Source organism: Myotis brandtii, unplaced genomic scaffold (assembly GCF_000412655.1).
Source record: "Myotis brandtii unplaced genomic scaffold, ASM41265v1 scaffold4, whole genome shotgun sequence".
NCBI lineage: Eukaryota > Metazoa > Chordata > Mammalia > Chiroptera > Vespertilionidae > Myotis > Myotis brandtii.
Genome location: NW_005365371.1, coordinates 4949720 through 4960659, shown reverse-complemented (window position 1 = coordinate 4960659; position 10940 = coordinate 4949720).

Sequence of the window (10940 nt, the reverse complement as noted above, 5' to 3'; positions counted from 1 at the left end):
ACCTTGAGAAAAGCAGAAATATATTACAGGCCGAGAAACAAGTAAGCATATGGTACACTGTCATCCTCCTTTACTCCTCTCTGCTGCTTGGGCCGCCTCAGCTAAGCACCCTCCCCAAGCTGTTTTCAGTGAAAAAGCGCTGTTTCATTTCAGAGAGGGACTCTACACTGGACCCTGGGTACCCAATGGGGATTGGTACCAGAACCCCCAGTGGATACCATTATCCAAGGATGCTAAAGTTCCTTATATACAATGGCGAAGTATTTGCATATAGTCTCCATTGGCATGCAGACTACAGCGGGATATGCCTACACATCACTTCATTCACATGGATTCAATGTGGTACCAGAACCCCCAGTCGATACCATTATCCAAGGATGCTAAAGTTCCTTATATACAATGGCGAAGTATTTGCATATAGTCTCCATTGGCATGCAGACTACAGCAGGATATGCCTACACATCACTTCATTCACATTTTGATTCAATGCGCAGTGTGGGGCAAATTCATGTTTTGCTTTTGGGAACTTTCTAGGATTTGAAGAATATATCTTCCATTTGTAGTTGGTTGAACCCATGGATGTAAAACTGAGAACCGGAGGGCCAAACTGTATTTTGAACCTGTTAAATGTCTATTTATTTAGCCTTGGTGTTACTCTTCCTAAACTATAATATGGTTCCATAAAAGTTGGGTTTTCCTATTCATCCCTACAGTAGAGGGACTTACTCCTCAGTCCAAGGGCAGGAAGAAAGCCCCTCCTTCTCTCACAACAGGTTACACAGTTTAGATCCCTGCCTCAGCCCTGTCCCCTAGGAAACAGAGCCTGAGGCAAAGCTCCTGTACTAGATCTTTACTGCCAGGAGGGGTTGAGTTCCAGGAAAATGTGAATGAGGGAGAAAAGGGAAGTGAGGAAGCAAAGCAAATAAATCCAAGTTAGCTCATTACCAAACAGGCCATTGCTTCTTAAGAAAACACAGCTGGTTGCTCAGGGAATGGGAGTTGATCCAGGGGACTGGGGTCTGAGATTGACTAAGTCAGATCTAACTCCCTGCCTGGATGCCAGGAGATGAGGCAAACTCTAGGGTGGCTTCTGGAAGCCTGGAAAAGTGATACAGCCAGTGCTGAGAGCTGGAGTGGAAATGCCTGAGTTGCTCTGGCAGATGGAAGTGAAGGGATATATAGAATGTAAGGCCAGAAGATCCACCAGGGGAGTAAGTTCCACAGGGGGAGGAGGGGGGTATGGCGTTAGAGCAAGAGGGTGAGAGGATATAAAGTGTTTATCTTATTTGAGTAGTAATCTTTATTTTCTAAAATGTCTAGATTAGAATAAGCTGCCAGTATTACAGTGAGCAAGTCATCAAGAGTTTCCTGGGTGCAGAGTGCAGATTCTACAAGAAGATGGACCACCTTCAGAGTGCTCCAAGCCCTAAGGAATGAAGAGCAGGAACAGTCAGCTCTTTGCAGAAGTGTGAGGTGGCAGGGGGAGAGGACATGCCCTAACGTCAATTCAGGGAACATTTGCGCAGCATCACCTACATGTCATGCACTAACTATGCCAGGCACTGGGGGCACAGAAATCAATCCGTTCTGGTCCCTGAGGTCCAGGAGCTCCCAGGCCAGTGATCAGGAACTAGCCCTGGAGGACTCTGTGCCTGGGTGGAGAGCATCTCTTTGGGCCTCTCTCAGAATTGGGGGTGTTGATATTTACTCACTGCTGGAGCAGGGCTGGCTTTGAGTTGTTTTCCTAGTAGCAGAAAAATCCTCTGATCCACTGCCCACATGGGTGAGACTAGGCAAGGTCAGGGTCCAAGCTCTCCCAGAGCCTGCAGGGCTTGCACCGCCAGCTGTGTGTGAGCCAGCAGTTAGAGGGGCTCCCACTGCCCAGGCTGGCAGTCTTCTGGGAAGTCCATGCAGAAAACACACTACAGTGTGTGATATATTTTCTCCTGGGTTTCTGTAGGGTCCCTCTAACCTTGGGAATGAAGGAGAAAACCCAGCAGCAACTGGCTGAGCACTATTCCAGCGGACTGGCAAGGAGACTCTAGGGCGCATGGCTGTGTTGCCCAGGGCCGCGCACACTGCCGGCACCTGACAGCTTCCCGTTGCTGTCGTTGATTGAAGCCGGGTTGCTATTGGCTGCCTCTAAGAACTTTTACTCGTGCCTTTTTGTTATTGTTTTAATTATGAAAGTACTACATGCTCCGACAACAAATTCAAACTGACAGAGGTGTAAAGTAAAAGCTGCCTCCAGCAACCCCTGCTCTTACTAACCAGAGGTTCATAGCTTCTTGTACTTCCTCATGAAAGATTTCTTAGCAAACGTAAGCATAACACACAGTAAGTCATACTATACATCAGATCCTTAACTTGTTTTTTCACTATATCTATATCTATCTATCTATTTATCTATTATCTATCTATCATCTATCTATGTGTCTATCTATCTCTATCAATCTATCTATCTATCTATCTATCTATCATCTATCGTCTGAGGAGTGTGAGAATTCTAAATTTGAAACTGGACTTTCAGGGTGAGATATATTTAAGGTAAGAGAAAAGAACATATTTTATTTAACAGTTTGCTTGATTTATGACCTTTAAATATTTAATTATTTAACATTTTCTGCTTTCAAATTTATCCATTATTTTCCTTCTTTTCTCTACATTCTTCTCTTCCTCTCTTTTAATGGATGTTGTTTACATGCTATTTATATGTTTTTCTAAAACCTATTATATTCACTATATAATATATATATCTGTCACACCAGCCTATCTTGTTTAATGGCAGCAATAAATATTTCATTGAATTAGTGTACCATAGCTTAGTTTCCCATTCACTGTTTGATATTTAGATTGTTTGCAGCTTTTTAAAAAATGGTTTTATTAATGTTTTTAGAGAGAGAGGGAGAGGGATAGAGAGATAGAAACATGTATGAGAAGAGAAGTATCATTGACTAGAGGCCTGGTGCACGGGATTCGTGCACTGGTGGGGAGTGTGGCCTGCAGGGATTGGCCCGCTGTGGGAGTGCCGTTCATCCTAGTCAGCTGAGCGGCTGAGGACCCGCCCTCTGAGCGGCTGCTCCCGCTGCGGGAGCGCACTGACCACCAGGGAGCAGCTCCTGCGTTGAAGGTCTGCCCCCTGGTAGTTAGTGTGTGTCATAGTGACTGGTCAACCAGTCATTCTGGTCATTCTGCCATTCGGTCACTGGGCTTTTATTATATAGGATTGGTTGCCTCCAGTATACCCCCTACTGGGAATTGAGCCTGCAACCAGGGCTCAATTTGTAGTGTTATAGTAAACATACTTATGCATGCACCATCAGGCACTTCTGCAGTAAACCTAGATGATATATTACTAGAAGTTGAACTTCCAGGTTGAATTTTGAAAAATATTGCCAAATTGCTTCCCCTCAAAATTTATTTGAAACAACTAGTGTATGAACCTGCCTATTTCCCCATGTCTAGTACTTCCCTGGGACCAGGGCCAGAGGGGCCCCTGCCATGGGTCCCAAGCTGTAAGAAGCTCCATTCTGGCTCACCTCTGGGTATGGCCTTCCCACAGAGCATGGGCTCTATGAGGTCAAGGGGATACGTCCACCTAGAGCCTGTATCCTTCCCCTTCTTGACCATGCCCTGGGTTCTGGAATCCCAGAATTTCCTTCCCAGAGAACCCTAGGCCTACTTCTAGGGTCTGCATAGGCCTCTTCCCAGATGTATCTTCCAGAATATGTATGGCTGGTACTCTCATCCCTATGCCCTAAGGTGGCCAAGAGGTGACTATGTATGGAGAGTAGATAGGGCTTGGATGTGTGGGCTGGGGTGTACACACACACACAGGCATAAGGCTCCTCACAGTGGGGTATGGACCTGGGTGGGGAAAGAAGGGGTAGGCTATGGACTAGGGCCTGGGAGCTGGATCAGGTGCAGAAGTCTGAGGAGTGTGAGAATTCTAAATTTGAAGTTAGCCTTTCAGGGTGAGATATTAAGTATTTAATTATATGATATGCGAGTGCATTTATATTGTTGCTTTAATCTTGCAAATGTTAAGGATAGGTCATTCCCAAGTTTTCAATCTCTGCAAAGCTATTGGTAAAACTGGTATATATAACTGTGATGGGCAGGTCATTAAAATTGGCAAGGTTGAGCACATTTACATATGTTTCTTAGCCACTTACTTTTTGATGCACTACCATTTTCTTTTGTTTTTAATCCTCATCCAAGGATATTTTTTCCATTGATATTTTAGAGAGAGTGGAAGGGAGAGAGAGAGAGAGAGAAACATCAGCATCAATATGAAAGGGACACATTGATTGGTTGTCTCCCGCTTGTACCCCCACTGGGGCTAGGGATCAAACCTGCAACCAAGGTACAAGGTACGTGCCCTTGACCAGGAATTGCACGTTTGACCCTCCAGTCCATGGGCCGACATTCCAACCACTGAACCAAACCAGCCAAGGCTGGTGCACTACCTTTTTATATCTTTTCTTTTTTAATCTTTATCTTCTTCATTTATAATTTGTGTTTTTCCATTGATATTTTAGAGAGAGTGGAAGAGAGAAAGGAGGGGGGAGAGAGAGACAGAGAGGAATATCAACATCAATATGAAAGGGACACATTGATTGGTTGCCTCCCACTTGTACCCCCACTGGGGCCAGGGATCAAACCTGCAACCAAGGTACAAGGTACATGCCCTTGACCAGGAATTGCACCTTCGACCCTTCAGTCCATGGGCTGACACTCCAACCACTGAACCAAGCCAGCCAGGGCTGGTGCACTACCTTTTTATATATTTTCGTTTTTAATCTTTATCTTCTTCATTTATAATTTGTATGTACATTAATTATCTCTGTTACATGTGTGGCATATGTGTTCTCCTCCCCTCTTTTTGTCATCTATTTTTTATTTTATTGAGGTAATTTTTTTTTTGGCCATGTGAGAGTTTAAACATTTTCTGCTTTCAAATCTATCCATTATTTTTATTCTTTTCTCTCTTTTAATGGCTGTTGTTTACATGCTATTTATATATTTTTCTAAAATCTGTCTTACTCTTATATCCCTTAAAAAACCCCAACTATTTATGCTTTTCCCAAAAAACATTTTGGATATTTATTGCCTCCTGAGCCAGTCAAAATTCAGCGAGAGAGAGAGAGAGAGAGAGAGAGAGAGAGAGAGAGAGAACACAACAAAATTAAAGAAATAATGGCCAAAATGTTTCTAAATTTGACAAAAATTGTAAACTCACAGATCCAAGAAGCTCAATGAACTCCAAGGAGTAAGTGGTATAGGCTGTGTGGTTCAGGGGCCAGGTGGCTTGGTGGTGGCAGGAGGCACAGGTACATCTTGCAGAAGGAGCTGTCCCTGCCACCACAGACTGATCACTAGCCAGTCTGAATCTTTACGAAGGTCATTGCCTTTTCAGGACAGTCATTTGGCCTGGGTCTCAAAGACCTTTAAAACTTAGCTTGGAGTATCCAAAGGACTTGAGAGATAGAGTAATAGTCAGGAAGATTCTAAACACCCTCTAAGGATTGAGGTTGCTATTGCTTTAAAAGCATTGAGCATTGAGAGGAAAATGATGCATTTTTATATGGTTATTTTATTAAGATAATAATTATCTACAACTTGGTGGCACACAAATTTGCATAGCCCTGGATTTTAGAAGCATTTTCCGAAGCCTTGTTTTAATTAATTTAGACCCATTACATTGAACTTTTTGTTGTTTCTGGCCCAAACTAAGTCGTCACATTCAGATTAATTTCTCCTAGAAGAGAAGCCAGGCTATTATGTATGTACACATGGTGAGTCACTCATTGCTATTAATATTTGAGGGAGTATTATGTGCCTAAAATGTTCAGTGATACACTAGTGAATATAATATTTGAATATCAACTCAACATACGGCTTCATCATTTCTCAGTTAACTGGAGAGCTCCACCTTCAGCCAGTTGGTACCACAGTTGGGGAGTGGGAGGGGTGTCGGGCTCTTTTCTGGCTCCACCGTGTCTTCTAAGTGTATGTCCTGATCACAGCTCTGCGGAACTTGAAAGGGCAGTTCCGAAAGTGGAGGAGTCAGGAGGGCATCGCATTGAATAAAAATGATGGGACATCAGAACTGCAGGCAACCTTCAGTGTCCCCCCAACCTGCCTGTCCTGTGCATGCAGAGTTGGAGGCTCGAGGAGGAGAGGTGTCAAGGTCACACAGCTGGACAGTGGCAGAACTGGAGGCCAGTTTTTTGACTCAGAAGTATTCAGATCTGCAGAACTGCTAATTTCTAATTAGACTCTAGGAGTACTTCACAGCTTCGTCATTTTGACGCAGGCTGCAATTGAAGATCCGGCCTTTCAGAGAACCTTGAGCTGAGAATTTCTCCAGTTTCAAAGTCAGCAGCCAGACGTGGGAAGGAGGAGAAGGGTTTAAGGCGGGGCTGAGATGGCTTTGTCAGACTCTGAACTAGTCCAATCCTTCAGCTGGCCCTCTCTCCTGGGAGTCTCTGATGCATCCTTCCTCTGAGAGCTGATTAGTAATGCCCTGGAGGGCAGGGCAGCTGGGAAAGAAAAGGAGCAAAATCTCAAACCAAACAAATGACTTCCTCCTCAGCAGCTTGGGAAAGGTCTGGTGAGAACGAGGCCTGGCAGGTGGACCGAGATGCTTCTTCTTTGGAATTCAGGAGATAAGCTTCCTAGCCCCTACCCCACCCATTCTTCAGCCTCATCTTTTCCGACTCTCTTCCTTTCTACAAGCTCCTCCTTCTAGTTTGGGCACTGGCTTGGGCCACAGCTTGCCTCCTGTCCACAGCCTGCACCCCCATTCTGAGTCCCGGCCTATTGAAGTGATCTGCCTCTGGGCATGTCCCAAAGTCCCCAACTGAAGCTGCCCTCGAGGGCAGTCCTGGCAGCTAGTACCTGGTGGCCTGGTTCTTGCCTGCCTCCTCCTCCTCCTCTGCAGCACCCACCACAGAGGGCCCGCCAGGCAGGTATGTGAGGGGTGAAGGGAAGGGCATCTGGGGGAATCTCAGGTTTTTGGCTTGGGAGTCTGGGAAGGAGAGGAAAGTGGGGGAGGGGAGGAAACATCTCTGAGGAAAACGGATAATGACAGAGCTGGTAGACAGAAGTGAAAGAAAGAGAAATGACTCTAAAAGTGATATGCTCCCGTTTACTTAATTGAGATTTTCTCTTTTTTCCAATAATATATTGCGTTCTGGGAGATGCTTGGGAAGGAAGACCCTGTTGTTCAAAATATCTCTTCGAGGGGCCTGCAACTATACCATTTGAGACTCCTTTCTTTGGGTCTTGAAGGCTTTTTGGTTTTTGAGGCTCTTTTATGATTTTATAAAAAGCTAATATGCCTCCAGAGACTGATTTCCCAGGGACCTCTGAACAAAGGCCAATGAACATGGACCGAACTTCCTGGCCACTCTCCTCTCCTGCCACTTACCCTTCTCCCTCTACTTACCTTCTCCCGTCCCCCTGTCCCCCTCCCCACAGACTCCAGGCCACAGTGCAGCTCCCTGGACCACAGCTATTTCCAGTCATGCTGGGCCTTTTCACATCCAAGGGATATAATATTTGCTGTTCCCTATGTCTGGTGTACCCTTCCTCATCTCAGCCTGTCCAAATTGTACTTAAACATCACCTCTGCAGTATTCCTACCAAAAATGTTTAATCTGGATCCAATCATGAGGAAACAATCAGACAAATCCAGATTTTTAAAAAATATATTTTGTGTTGATTTCAGAGAGGAAGGGAGAGCTAGAGAAAGATAGAAACATCAATGATGAGAGAATCATTGGTTGGCTGCCTCCTTCACACCCCCCACTGGGGATCAAGCCCGCAACCCAGGCATGTGCCCTTGACGGGAATCGAACCCAGGACCCTTCAGTCCGCAGGCCAATGCTCTATCCACTGAGCCAAACCAGCTAGGGCCAAATCCAGATCTTTAAACATTGTACAAAACAACTAGCCTGCACTCATCAAATTGTCAATACCATGAGAGACAACTCCCCTCCCCAAGGGCAGGGAACTGTTATAGATTAAAAGAATGTGAAGAGACATGATAACTAAATGCAGGTCATGATCCTTGATTGGAATCTTAATGTAGAGGAAAAACTATAAAGGATACTATTGGGACAATGGAAGGAACTTGAATATAGATTAATTAGATCATATTGTTGTTATCAATATTAAATTTCTTGAATGTGACAATCATATTATGGTTATGTAGGAGAATTGCCTTGTTCTTTTGAGATATCTGCTGAAATATTTGGGAGTGATGTGTCATGATGTCTGCAACATACTTTCAAATGACTCAGCAAAGTGTATGTACTATATGTGTATGTGTATAAATATAGAGAAAAAACAAATGTGACAAACTGTTAGCAATTCATGAATCTGGATTATGACTGTATGGGTGTCATTATACTCTTCCTTCATCTTTTCTGTAAGTTTAAACTTTTTCAAAGTAAAAATTTGGAGGAAAAATATTCTCTCTATTGTTGACTCTGAGATGCAAAGTAGTCACCTCCTCCTTGTAGCCTGCTCCATGGCCCCAACGTGAAGGAATATCTCCTTCTTCCAACCTCCCAGAACCTCATGGTTTTGCCTGTTACATCATCTGGCCCCAGATGCCCCGGAGTTGAATAAGCTGCAGTGGTGTCAGTCCCTCTCCCGGGGCTGTGAGCACATGGAGGGCAGTGGGCACAGAGATCTCTGGAGATGGAGACGTTGAGAAGCAAGGCTTGCCGCATCCCAGCTTGGCCTGCGACCAATCTTCCTGCCTCTGAACTGTGCTCTAGGCCCCTGAGTAAGGGCCCTTTCTGCTGCTGTTGGGTCCTGCAGCAGGAGGATCAATTTCAGAGCAGAAGGATCTATTTCAGTGTTGTTTCAGAATCTAATCAGGGTTGCAGACCACACTGGGTGGGTATTTTTGTCAGGGTTCTCCTAAGGAACAGAACCAACAGGATGTGTATGGATAAAGATGGGGAGAGGGAGAGGAGGGAAGGGGAAGAGAGGGGGGGAGGAGAGAGAGAAGAGAGAGAGAGAGAGATTGATTGATTTTAAGGAATTGGCTGACATGATTGTAGAGGTTTTACAAATGCAAAATCTGCAGGCCGGCGAGTAGAGACCCAGGGAAGAGTTGCAGTTTAAGGCCAAAAGTGGTCTGCTGGCAGAGTTCCCGCTCCTTCTGGGGAGGTCAGCCTTTTTCAATTAAAACCTTCAATTGGTTGGAAGAGGCCCACTCACATTATGGTGGAAATCTGCTTTCCTCAAAGTCCACCAATTTCAATGTTAATTGCTTTCAAAAACACCTTCACATGAACATTCAGAATAATGTTTAATTGAATATCTGGACACTGTGGCCAAACCAAGTTGACTTACAAACTTAACCATCACAGTCTACTTCTTGTCAGCTTGGTACCCATACACATCAGCTTAATCATACTTAATCTCCAAATAAAGACAATAAATAATAAGGGCATAATTCCAGCTAAAATGATACAACTATCCCGTATACAACGGAAAATGGACTAACCCTTTCCCCAGAAGGGAAGGCAAAGTCCTTGTTGTGTTTACTCTTCTCCTTAATATCCCATAATTTAAATACTATGATGTAAAGGAGGGGTCCTCAAACTTTTTAAACAGGGGGCCAGTTCACTGTCCCTCAGACTGTTGGAGGGCCGAACTATAGTTTAAAAAAAAACTATGAACAAATTCCTATGCACACTGCACATATCTTATTTTGAAGTAAAAAAACAAAACGGGAACAAATACAATATTTGTATTTGCATATGGCCCGAGGGCCGTAGTTTGAGGACCCCTGGCCTATGTCAACAACAGCACCCTGTACCACAGCCATCAGTTGACCTCAGGGCCAAAGTAACTTATTTATCAAGTTCTGGGTTTGGGATCATTTTAGAGGCCACGGGCCGGGCTGGGGCCCCCCCCCCCCCCCCGCCCCCCGAGTGCACAAATTTTTGTGCACCGGGCCTCTAGTATGATATAAAGTCAAAACATCTCATGTTACATAATAAGGTGATAAGAGAAGAAAGAAAACGAAGATATCACACACCCTCCTCCCCCCAAAATAAGGAATATTCATGACATTACAATCGTTGTTTCTGTAACTGGTCACATGATTGTAGCTGGTATTTATAATTGCTTTTTCCAACTGCCCATTCCATTGTCCCTTTGCCATCAGCTAGTCATGGTTCTTAACTCGGTGGGGTGACCCAAACCTTCATTCATGAAAGGTCTAGGCCAGGGGTGGGCAACCCCTGGCACACGTGCCAAACATGGCACGCCAGTAACTTTTGCTGGCACGCGAAACCATCTCAGAAAAAGAAAAGATTATTCAGGGCATTAAAGACTTGTCCGTGAGCAGGAAAACAGTTAAGGATAGGATACTTAAGTTGGCGAGTAATACTGCTGAACAATTAACAAAAGATTTGTCTTCATGTCAATTTTTTTCTATTTGTATTGATGAAAGTACAGACATTACATCGTCATCTAGGCTGGCCATTTTTTCTCGACTTTGTAAAGGTGATGAAATATGTGAAGAGATGGTTGCCCTTCTAACTTTACCTGAGTGTATTACCAGGGCTGAAATATGTAAAGCAGTTATGAACGAATTCTCTTCTCGACAAATTGACATTTCAAAAGTAGTGTCCATCACCACTGATGGTGCTCCTTGCATAACTGGTGAGAAGGCAGGTTTTGTAAATCTGTTTGCGAAAGAAGTTGGTCATACACTGATAGGTTTTCATTGCATCATACATGAGGAGACTTTATGTGCAAAAGCTGGCCTGAAGGAACTGCAGGAAGTGATGCAAACAGTTACCAAAGTTGTTAATTACATTTCTGCTTGGGCTTTAAATAAAAGACAATTTCAAGTTTTACTGAATGAGGTAGAATCTGTGTATAAAGGACTGAAAATGTACAACAAT